At 34.5% G+C, this 12,556-nt stretch overlaps 1 pseudogene across 1 annotated transcript; it reads right to left on the bottom strand.

Moving 5' to 3' along the window:
* Window positions 1-2,231: 2,231 nt before the first annotated feature.
* LOC143539368 (pleiotropic drug resistance protein 1-like) lies at window positions 2,232-11,959 on the bottom strand (annotated as a pseudogene). Its single transcript, XR_013136425.1, has 21 exons — window positions 11,460-11,959; window positions 11,266-11,386; window positions 10,463-10,551; window positions 10,112-10,196; window positions 9,846-10,005; window positions 9,686-9,762; window positions 9,538-9,591; window positions 8,850-9,213; window positions 8,098-8,413; window positions 7,643-7,959; window positions 7,394-7,554; window positions 6,972-7,075; window positions 6,681-6,831; window positions 6,406-6,590; window positions 5,605-5,937; window positions 4,973-5,263; window positions 4,813-4,896; window positions 4,575-4,708; window positions 3,637-3,864; window positions 3,125-3,551; window positions 2,232-2,555 (listed from the first exon to the last, which is right to left on the bottom strand). The product of XR_013136425.1 is annotated as a pleiotropic drug resistance protein 1-like (transcript).
* Between the last annotated feature and the right edge of the window lie 597 nt (window positions 11,960-12,556).

Genomic DNA, 12,556 nt, shown 5'->3' with positions numbered 1-12,556 from the left:
ATTTAGGCACCACAAATTAACTTATACACGTATTATTATGACGACCAGAAAAATCAATGTTTTTAGTTAGTTAATCTAGAAAGGCGTAAATCTTCAATTCTATTTTATTTTCTTTTAATTTTATTTTAGATACAATGGGATTCTCAGGCTCTTTAGAGTTTAACACTTTAGCCATCATAAATTAACTAACAGCCATATTATTGATAGGGCCAAATTGATTATTAAATTACATAATTTGTTTATTTAAATTTAATAAAATTTTTAAACAATCTCTAAATATCTTTTCACTTAAAGTCAGAATCTTTACACTTTAAAGGTTTTGTTTAGTATGAGCTAATATAATGAACGAGAGAATGAAAATTTATTATTAACATTAAGAAGATAGAAAGATTGCTCCCCTAAGATCACAACTCCAACAACTTTTTTAATATGCAAAGTGTAATGTGGCACGTGTAAGTAATACAAAATAACATTCTTAGTTTATAAATTTTTTAGTATAATTAAATTTTTTATAAAAATTCAATAATATTATAAAATGAATCAAACGTATTAATTAATTTGACCTATAAAAAGGAGAAGAAAAGGGACACAAGTTAGATTAAGTCGTTGCTTATCGATTTATATGGAGAAAAACAGTTTGAGAAGCTGTTAAAGGCGAGTAGACGACAATCTTTTTTTTAACATCATTTAGAATTACCCTCAATATTCGAGTGAACCTTTCTAGGATGGGATATTAATCGTCCACACTGATTTTGACGTTGTAGACCTTACTCACCCAGGAATCAAAGAGGAAACCCACCGTTGTGTCGTTGAGTTAGGTGATGAACCTAAATATGCAAAGTTCCTATAAAATTCAACTTAAACTAGAAGACCAATTATTTAAAAGTGATGATCTTGACAAAAAGAAAAACGTGGAAGAAAAATTATTGAGAAATTTAATCATAAATAGAAATCTGGAGAAAAAATCAAAAAAAGACAAAAAAAGAAAGGAAAAAAAAAGCCATCAAAATCAACATCAAGATGTCAAGCTTTGTGTCGTCTCCCAAATAATAATTTAGTTTAAAGGTAAAGTTGATAAATAATTATGTTTTTTTGCCTTTGTATTTCCATAAACCTTACCCTACGTACCTTTCACATTCTAGTAATCATGTCCCATGCATGCATAGTCTAATTAACGTTATCTTCAACAATATTATTGAACGTGACAAAGATTAGATCCCAATCAATGCATATCAAATACAGTCCAACATTATCTTAAACGATATCTTTGAAATGTGACGTGGATATTTTTATAACTAGTCAAGTGACATTATGCGGTGGTAAGATGCATCCTCTCTAGCCTAAAGTTTGAAGGTTCAAATCCTGTAAACTACACATGTTCATGATCATTTATAAGAGTACTTTTAATTATGAGCAGATCATTGTTCGTCCTTAAAAGAAAAAAAAATATATTTTTATAGATGCCCAACCAATGAAAAACAAAAATTGGTAACCTCTATAAGATTAGGGCAGACGGGGCACCCAACTTGCTACACGTGAGTAGCGGGAAGTGGAACTCGAAAAGTAACTCGATTAATGGGTGGAGAGGAGACCAAGAAAGACAAGCGAGTAAGTTGGGGCTAGCACACCGCTAGGGGAGGCTTGGAGGGTGTATGAGCCGCACTCGGCCGGGGCACAAATTTTTTTATGCATATTACATATATATGTTTTTTGTTGTTAAAAATAAGGATATTTGCAACGGTTTATGAGATGATTATATGTTCAGAATGATTTTTACTTATAATAAATCGGTCGATAAAAGTTTTATCCATGTATGCTAGACAATAAAAAAATTTCATTAAGGCCTACGGGCCTTTTTATTTTGGCTCAGCCGAGATATTTTGGCCTTTTTATTTTGGCACACCGCCACTACCAATGTGTGTACTTGAGGGGTTAAAATAGGTTAAAAACTTAAAATAGGTGGCAATATTTTTTTGAATATAAAACTGCTGAGCTGGTATTGTTTGGCTATTATATGTGGCTAGTTGGTATCATTTGCGCGTTATAGTGGCAAGCCCTATGCGAATTCGGTCAGTATCGCAACGCGCAATAAGGCTTGGATTATGGGTTATGAACTCGAATACGATATTTCGTTTAAGGTTAATAAGTAAAAGATTAACATACCTTTTTATTACACTTATAAAAGGTGCATTACTTTAAAACATGAAACTCCTAATGAAGTAATGAACTAATGAAAAACACCTGCAGCCTATGTACAAGTAACATACATTGATGTTCTTTTCATATGGAAGACAAAATCATCTTTTCTGGAAATTAAAAGATCGAATGCAATAAGCAAAGATGACCGCGAAGAACACAACCAACCCGACGTGTACTCCAGCAACCACGCCAAGAAAATCATGTTTAAAACCAAGATACCGATCCAAGTAATCTTTCACCACTTCATCGTCGTCAAATGTATCCTCGTTGTCCCCAAATTGCGAAACAAGCAACCCGTAAAGAGTCCATGCAATCGGGTTTGCCCAGTAGCACCATCTCCACCACACAGGAATTCTCTGTTTTTACAACATAATAACATTTTAGAACTAGAAACCAGGTGTTCATGGTTCGGTTTGAAATCGTGAAATCGTTCTCAAGCAGGTCATCGGTTTTGGTTTCACGGTTTGTTTGTTTTTTAACTTTCCGCCTGTCGGTTTCAAAATTTTCAAGCTGCATCGAACGGTTTGGTTTACGGTTTATACCAAAAACCAACCATATAATTATATTATACACACACATATTATTAGAATATTATTAGACAACTAAAAACAATTTTCAATCCTAGCACTCAAGCTTGTTTTTTCTACAAATTTGAGCAGCATGCACTTTGATTGTTTTATGCATGACATTTTTACCTTTTTAACAGCTTGTTTGGACACCTTGTGTTTAACTTGTTAAGAACTACAAACTTTTGAAAGCTTTACTAATTATATGTAGTTATGTACCATATCTTATTTTGGACATCTTGCATAAAAGCCTAACGAACCCAAACCGTGAAACCAAACCAGAACCAAACCGTTAGTAACTTCTTGAAAGCTTTACTTACCGAAACAGGTTATGATTTAATTTTTTTTAGAAATCTTACAGGTCGTGGAATGATGAATCCCGAAAACAGATTGAAATTTCCATAGAATAAGGCGGCGATGATGGCAGCAATGTCGGCGTTGGGAGTAATGGAGACGGTCATCATACCGAAATAAGTCATGTAGAGGAAACAACACATTTGGAATAACATATACCAAAAGAATTTAGCCGCAGTCCACTCGAACCCGATCATGGAGTACACAATAAGACTATACACCACTGTCAGCACCAGCACATACGGGACTTCCACCAATACCTGAGCAAAAGCATACGGTAAAGCAGAATACATTCCCGCGGCTCGTTCTCTATAGAAAACAGTTCGTTCGACGTCTACAACTGGTTGAACCGTTGATGCGTACTGGACTCCTAAGAAGAGAACAGCTGCATACATTGAACCCATCGCATTCGTCAAATCTTGTTTGGTATTCCTGAAATGTATAACTTGGTTAATGGTTAATAATCATCTAAACGTGTTAATTATCGCCTTATCGATTTATAAACTATGATACTTACGTTTTGCTGCCTAAGTCCCAAAACATGGTACCAAAAGATATTGCGATGAAGGTGGTGAATATGAAACGTACGGCGGTGTATGGAGGGTTTCGCCAGTATGACAACCGTTGTTTCCAGAGACATGCTATGCATTGGACAAGGAAAGATTGCGAGTATTGAGTGGGGAAGAATAGATCTTTGGTGCCGGGACGTGATACGCTTAATTCGGTGATTAAGGCTTTGTTTCTCCTACATTTTCAAGAAAAAGATTGTCATGTTAGCAGTGATAACAAGTTTTTTTCATCAAACAAGTTGATCATTTTTGACCCTATTATTTCCTTGGATTCGACGGGAACAAGAACTGATGCGATGGATTATTATAGCTTATCAGATATTGAAACGTATTCAAATTTTACGACGGATTTGTGTTCTAGGCAACGTAATAATAAATAGTCGGATCGGACGGTTCAGTTCATGCTTGTCTAATTATTTTTTAAAATAGACATAAAATTTTAGCCTTCACCAAAGTAGTATGGGCTAAGCCTAGCTAGTTGGGCCCCAGAGAGGGTGCTAAGCCCCCAAAATTGCGCGCTTAGCCGGAGCTTTCATCAAAAGCACGGGCTAAGCCGCAAAAACCACACGCTAAGCCTTAGATAATGACCAAAAGTGTAGGCTAAGTCCTAGTAGCCTTAACCGGCAAAGTTGATGTGGCCGCTTTTGATTCCATGTCTATTTTTGAAAAAGAAAAATATGGTCACCATGTCTATTTTGGTAATTTTCCCTTTTAAATCATTTAAACGGTTAACAGAATAACACATTTATTTAAAAGGTCGTGTTCGTGAGAACTCATTTATTAAACGTGTGATGTTCAGGTAGTCCTATTAAAATGAGTCGTGTTAGACGACCAAGTACATGATTTTTTGTATCGTGTTTCGGGGCGTGTTAGGAATTGCACTCACTTGTAAAGTTCGGAATTCTTGTATATTTCAGTGAAATCAACTCCAAGCGCGAGTTCTTGTGCTGAAGCACTGATTTCCAACATCCATGTTGCAAGGTTGTATCCGTCTTTTATCTTACTTACGCCATCTATAGACTGTTTCAAAACATATTATGATCATAAACTTACTAGGATGTGTTAAAACTTATACATGGTTAGAGCATTTAGATAACACAACAAAATTGGTTTATGTTTTAAACCTCAAAATACTCGATTAATTCGCAAGAATGGCGACCTACGGGTCCAACATATAGCTCCTGTCCACCTCTTTTCATCAAGAACAACTGTAGCACAAACATTATTAGATACAAACATTTTTGGGTGTGAATAATTAAAAAGAGCTAATAAAGTACACTATACCTCATCGAAAGCTTCAAAAATGTCGATGCTCGGTTGATGAATGGTGCAAACAACTGTTCGTCCCGTGTCCACTGTGTTCCGAACCGTTCTCATAACAATGGCAGCAGCCCTAGCGTCCAGCCCAGAGGTCGGCTCGTCCATAAATATTATGGACGGGTTAGCCACGAGCTCAACCGCTATGGTTAACCTTTTTCTTTGTTCTGTTGATAGACCGTTGACGCCTGGTAACCCGACTAATGCATCCTTTATTGTGTTTAGTTCCACAAGGTCCATAACCTCATCAACAAAAATCTGTAAATCAAAAGCATACGATTTTAAAAACCGCAAAAGAGCCTTTTCTTGACATTCTTGTTTAACACGAGAATGCAAGTATATGGTTTGGATCAAATACAAATTAAATTAACGTGCTAACTGTGCAAATCAGGTAGTGTAAATATATATACAACATAATTATAATGTAGTGTAATAATAATAATAATAAAAATAAAAATAAAAATAAAAAATTATTGTAACTACACTACGATGTAATTACATAATTACACCGATTGTATATATAATTGCACTACTTTATTCACACAATTAGCATGGTTTTTTAGTTTGTACGTTAACTTTCCCCTGCAAGTATAACTAACCTTTCTGTTGTGTTCATCAACTTCTAATGCTAACCTTAGCCATGCTGAGTAAATCAAAGACTCATAGACGGTTACATGAGGCGAATGGATGCCGTTTTGCTCACAATAACCAGAAATCCGGGCAAATGTTTCTTGCTTTTTTGGATACCCAGAAATCCTGATATCACCCTCAATATAGCCGCCAGTTTCTCGACCTGCTAAAACGTCCATAAGAGTAGTTTTTCCAGCACCACTTACACCCATCAGAGCTGTTAGTACCCCAGGCCTAAAAGCCCCACTCACACCTTTAAGTAGCATCAATCGGTCTTCACTCGCCTCTTGATCTTTCATTTCCTATACGTATATTCATAAGCCAATCGGTAAAGAAAATATCATCATCATCATCGTACTCAGTAAATCCCACCAATAGCAAAGCTATGGTAGGGTCTGAGGAGGGTAAGATGTAGGCAGCCTTACCTCTACCCCATAGGAATATAGAGACTGCTTCCAGTGAGACCCACGGCTCGATAGTAGTTTTGCATCAAGCCTTGGACATAAGGCACATAACACTCAACCATCGGGACACCCCGATTGGTGCATGTACCCTTGTCTTTCGGCTATCAACGCCACCACATGATGCCTGATTAACCTTCCGCCACTTTTAACATTATTTTCATGAGATTAGTAAAATAACGTCAAAATTAGTGCAATTTCACTTTTGCCCACCTAAGGGTTCACACATATATACATTATATGCGCGCACCGCAAGCAGGGCGTATGGTAAAGAAAATATGTGAAAGTTATATATACGAGTAACGTTACCAGTGGCATATCGACTGAGTATTTAACATCATTAAAGGTGATTGAATGTGGTTCAAATGGAAGGATCATTCCCTTCTTATCCCGACTTCTCTCATTTCCGGATCCATTATTGATAGATGATAATTCAACGGCTACATGATCACTATCATCCTCTATCGATACACTGCCTTGATCTTTTCCAAAAGCTATAGAGGCAGAAATTAAAACAAGTGTTACCGAATTTCTAACTATTTATTACAAGATCCGAATATTAAGAACAACGATAGGAAACTCACGATCGAGGAAGGCAAGACGCAAAGCATAACAGAAGTTGTAAACCAAAATAAATCCAAGTAAGGCCGCAAATGCCATCCAATACCAATAAGCTTCGGCAAAGAGCCCCCTTGTGATGATAGCGCGTGTCCCAAGCGTTGAATCGTTCAAGGGCTGTTTATGACAGAAAGAAAACACATCATATTTAAGGTGTTAGTTAGTTTTGACATGTTTACATGTTTACTAACTATAACAATGATCCATCGATATCGTTTTATTCAAAGATTTAGATTAGTTGTTTTCATGTGACTTACTGCTATCCAACTATGACCAAGAAATTCGTTCACGGCTAATCCATTCGTTGCATACATCATAGGAGATGACCAGTATCCCCATAACCACCAAGACTTAACATTATCTGCAAAGAGGAAAAAGATGGTTGTTAGATTTCAAAAACAGGCAAAAAAAAATATTAAAGAAAAATCAGTTTTGTATATTATGGAACTATATCAATTTTGGATAGTGAAGAAATCATGATAATCGAACAACAAACCCAAACACAATATCGGTTTTATGAACAGAAACAAAGAAACACATAAACCGATCTTTGTATTGTTAGTTTAGCGCATCAATTATATTGACTTGATCCATTAGAACTAATCATAAAATAAATAGATTTTGTAGGCCTAAAATGAGGATTATCAAAATGAACTATATTTCAACAATAATAAAGTACCTCGTTAAAGAACAAAACCACTCAAAGCAAACACTAAGAGAAGTGCAAATGCACCGAACATGTATGCAACGATCATGTTCCTACCCATTGCTCCAATGAACCGAAACAATCCGGAAGACATTTGGTTAACAAGCAAAAATATAAGGTATTGTTTGAAGAATCTGCAAGAGCTTGAAAAATAAATTAGTACATATAAATAGATAAGAGTTTCTAATCATTTAGCAATTAGTATTGAAGAGTAAGTAGTACCTTGAGACATTAGGATCAAATCCAATGACATAATAAGTAGAAAAAGTCCAAACAGCTGCTTCAAGAAACGAAACTGGAATCTTTATGATCCACGATGGAAGAGCGTATGCCCACGAGGGGTAAAAAAGGAAATCCCGTTGCTTGTAGAAAACCGGAAGCTTTGCAATTGTCATTGAAATCTCAGACATCCCGTTAAACATATGCATAATAACACCGAAAAATAAAGCACCCATATACAATGTTGCGTCGTCAAGATCCCTTCTATGCATCTTAGTTCTGATGAACAACGTCATAACAATGAACGCCACGAACGATAGCTGAAAATAGCCAAGTAATAATGTGTTAAAAAGATTTCGAAAGATTAAAACTTTAGAGTTTACAATACAATTATTTGGAAGATTATAAAAAGATTATAAAAGATCAAAAAATTTAAAGTAATACTACATAACACTTACTTGGAACAATTTGAATATATAAACGAACGAGTTTCTTTTCATGAGCAATATTTCTCTTTCTGTACAAGCTTTTAAGAGTTCTTTAGTATCCAAGCCATATTTTTCGGTTGTGAGAGCGGCAGGGTGGCTTTTACTTTTGTCAAATGGGGTGGCAATATCATCCGCTATATTTTTTCCAATGTGAAATGATTGGAATGCTTCCGCAAACTCCTTTGCTGTCACGAATCTGTAAGGCTCATCCGATATTGTTCTTGATCTTTCTTTGATGTAACCTGTAACACCATTTCAACATCACAAGGGTTAAAATGGTCATTTACTAGCATTCAACTTAACGAAAAAGCTAGACAGAATTACAAATTTTGTCCTTTAAATTTCTGAGATGTATGGATCAGGTCCTTTAAAAAGTTTATTTGTGTGCGGTGTCCTTTACAAGGCATGTTTGTTTAGGGTATTTAAGTCTTTTTATGCATACCATTTAAGTATTTATAATTAAAAAACAAATGAAATATATTATTAGAAAAAGAAACTAAATAAAATACATTAAACAAAAACCCTGTTAAGTCTTGACATGTTTGGATTTAAGTGAGTTTTTGGATGACAGCTAGTGTAAAGGACAAAATCGAATGTATTTTGTCATATAAAGGACACCACACGTAAATAAACTTTTTAAATGACATGATCCATAAATCGCGTATATTTAAAGGACAAGGCCAAATTGTAATTCTGTCAAAAAGCTATGATATAATACTTACTTTCGGGGCATTTGAATCCCATTGACTCAAAAAACTCGAGAACATTTTCACGTGGGCCTTGATATACAATCTTGCCATCAGTCAAGAGTATAATGTCATCAAACAAATCATACGTTTCTGGTGCTGGCTGAAGAAGCGAAATGACAGCAGTACCCTCAAGAATGTGAAGAAACTGTTTAAGAAAATTCATAATTTGATAAGTTGTGGAACTATCCAACCCTGTTGATATCTCATCCATAAGAAGAACCTTTGACGGTCCAACTATCATTTCACCGGTCGTCACACGCTTCTTTTGTCCACCCGATATCCCCCTTATCATTTGATCTCCTACCATAGTATCTGCACATATGTCCAATCCTAATAGCTGAAAAAAAAAATTAAATTGGATCTTTTATTTATTTCTCAAATTATAATAATATAGCTAGCTAAATAATTCAACTCAAAGTTGAATAGTCAAAAGTCATTACTGAAATAGTTAAGTTGTTGTCTGCTTACCTGCCTCTTTCTTGTAATTAGATCCTTTTTAACCTTTAATGAAAAGTAACGGCCAAGAATTTTGTAAACATACTAACAGAGATATGACGTATGAAAAAGTTAAAAACGTTTCGGACAAAAATCACCTAATTTGTCCTGAACCGTTTTTACCCGACTTGCCCATTTTGACACGGATAATTTACATCTATAACACCTTGAGAGTATAATCGGTGACCACACTAGCCTTTTGACCTTCAATAGCAGCAGCCTGGATAACAACAAAATAACGATTATGATTTGGGATTTCGTTCATGAAGGACTCAAAGTGTGGGTAGTATGTAAATGTCTAAACGATTATTTACCTTCATGAAGATATCAATATCAGGATCGGGCTTTATGTTTGCGCCTCGTTCTCTTCTAGTCAACTCTGCTAACATATCTACAAATTTATGGATAACTATATTGTCACACAAAACTTTAATAAATAACGAAACTGGGAAATCTAAATAATCACAAACTAACCATAACGCGATCCAACGCCTTGACATCTTGCGGAAAAAGCCAATGTTTCTCTAACAGTCATTTCTCCAATATGGACATCATTTTGACCGATAAAAGCCGCAGTTTTTTCTGGTACAAACTCATGTAAGTCATGGCCATTATATGTTACCTTACCCGAACTCTATAGTTACAAAAAAAAACTGTTTAAAATTGTGAATTCATGCTTTGTTTCGCTTATAACTGTTTGAACATAATGATTTATAAAGATTTCTATATTTCTTATGTACCGTAAGCTCCTTTGCTAGTTTCCCAGCCAAAGCCAACAAAAGGGTTGTCTTCCCTGAACTTGGAGGACCCAAAAGTAATGTCATTCTACAAACGTTTCATACGCTAAAATTAGTACAGTTAACCGGAGAAACTTACTAAAAAGACATTCACTGGCCTACTTGCATAAGCATGGTTAAATTCATTCTTTATAAAAAAAACCATCAAAGTATAAAAAAGGTTGATTTTGTGCAAGTTTTTATATAGTCACCTAAAATAACCAGTTTTCAACTTTATTTATAAATTTTTAAAAATTTGGTTACTTTTGTATGCAATTAGTCATATTCATGAGGCTTTATGTTCTTTAATGGCACCTGCGAGGCTTAATGATGCCGCTAACATCATCGAGGATAGTTATATGCTTTTTCGAATTCGGAAGTAAGTGGAATAAACTCAATAGCCCCTGTGCATAAACATGAACATTGATTAGGAGGGAAAAGTTAAAATACTTAAGGGAGATAAAAATGAGAAGTGTGAGAAGAATTTGGGATAAAAAAAACAAAAAAATAATAACTCAAAATATAAATAAAACACAAAAAAAATGAAAATGTCCCCCCCCCCCCCTATTCCCGTTCCAAAAAACGACGAAAAGACACGATACCGAGAAAAAATGTACAATGACGAAAATAAACAAAAACACAATAATAAATTTTTAAAAAAAAAGACAAATGGATCGCAAAATATAACACAATGTTGAGTAATATAACATAATACCAAGAAAAGAAAAAACAATGTAAAGGAAAAAAAACACAAATGATGAAAATAAACACAGAACACAATTAAAAATAAAAAGACACACTGATCTATTTTCATCACTTTTTTAGGACGAGGAAGACGGTGAACATTTTTGTGTTTTTACTCTTTTCATTTTTTACTTTGAGTTGTGATATTTTTTATTAATTTTTTTTAAATGTTTCTCATCCTTTTCATTTTGTCTCCCTTTATAAAATAACCTGACCTTTAATTAGGAAACTTTGAATCTCATAACATGCTATTTACCTCAAAAATTTCAACATGAAAGTTTATAAAACTTGGTAAGGCTCTACTTCCAGTGTTAACATCAGCCTCTACAGTTACATGCTCAAACTTGACTTCAATTGTTGGCAATTCAATTTACCTCAAAAATTTCAACATGAAAGTTTATAAAACTTGGTAAGGCTCTACTTCCAGTGTTAACATCAGCCTCTACAGTTACATGCTCAAACTTGACTTCAATTGTTGGCAATTCAATCCCAACTCTATAAACATTTCAAATCAAACCCTTTCTTAGCCAATGATCCAAACGTAAAATAGCAAACAAAAAATCGGTACCTATCAAGCCTGTGTCGGAGCTTCAACAAGAACTTCTCATTATCTTCATCCGCAACTTTAACAAGTCTATCAAGCAAATGCTTTTTATCTTCTACTCCAAGTTTATCTATATCAACTTCATTAGACGGTCCGGTTGATCCAAAGAGTAACCTTTTTTCAATCTATCAAAAGTTGGTAGCTTTTCGATTGCAGCCCATTTTAATGCTTCTTCATCGTCTTCTTCACGTGACGATTTTGAGAAAACATTTGTACCAGAATTCCTCCATAGCGAAGTACTTCCGGATCTTAAACTTGATGCTCTTAAACTTCCTAGTCTTATACTACTAGCAGCTTTGTATATGTCACTTCCATCCATTGTTGCAAGATTATCAAAACTCACCAAATATTGATCAAGAACTGAAATGGTTTCGGTTTATTAAACGAATGATTATAACACGAAATGTTTTTCCTTTTCCTGAGAATATAAGAGCAATGTGATCCCTTGTTGATGAAAGAGAGACATGATCTTTAGACACAAGTACCAAATCTTGTATTAAAAATAATGCTACAAAATCTAATAAAGCACGTCATGAACATATGCATGTATATAGGAAATGTAAATTGTAAAAAGACAATAAGCATCTAGAATATATAATTGGATAAGAAAGTATGTGGGGGTACTTTTCATTTTCTCTATTGTGCTATTATATTGACTAGCTATTCCCACCCTTTACAATAACAACAATCATATATACCCAGTATTTCCCACAAATAGTCTAAGCTATCAGTAGGGTTTGGAGATTGTGAGATATAGAGATTGCTTCCGGCAAGACCTCCGGCCAACTCGAAAGCAAATAGATAAATAAATAATATAAAATTATACAAAATAAAATAAAAGAATAGCAGTAAATAATAAACTAAAACAATATGATATTAGTATGTTTCATGCAACATTTCATTATAGATAGACTAACACAAAACTAAGGTAAAAATTACAACAATTATAATAAAGGCCATAACAATAAATAGCCCATCCTCCTAAAGTTGTCGTTAACCTTAATTTTACGTCTTCAGGAACTCCTATCCTCAACCATATCCTTAGATATGTTTTTATAACT

Source organism: Bidens hawaiensis, unplaced genomic scaffold, assembly GCF_021521415.1.
Source record: "Bidens hawaiensis isolate Kalapana, Puna unplaced genomic scaffold, B.hawaiensis_p1.1 tig00011861_1, whole genome shotgun sequence".
In the NCBI taxonomy this organism is placed as follows: Eukaryota; Viridiplantae; Streptophyta; class Magnoliopsida; order Asterales; family Asteraceae; genus Bidens; species Bidens hawaiensis.
Note: the sequence above shows the minus strand (reverse complement) of the source record. Positions and strands in the feature narration are given on the sequence as shown.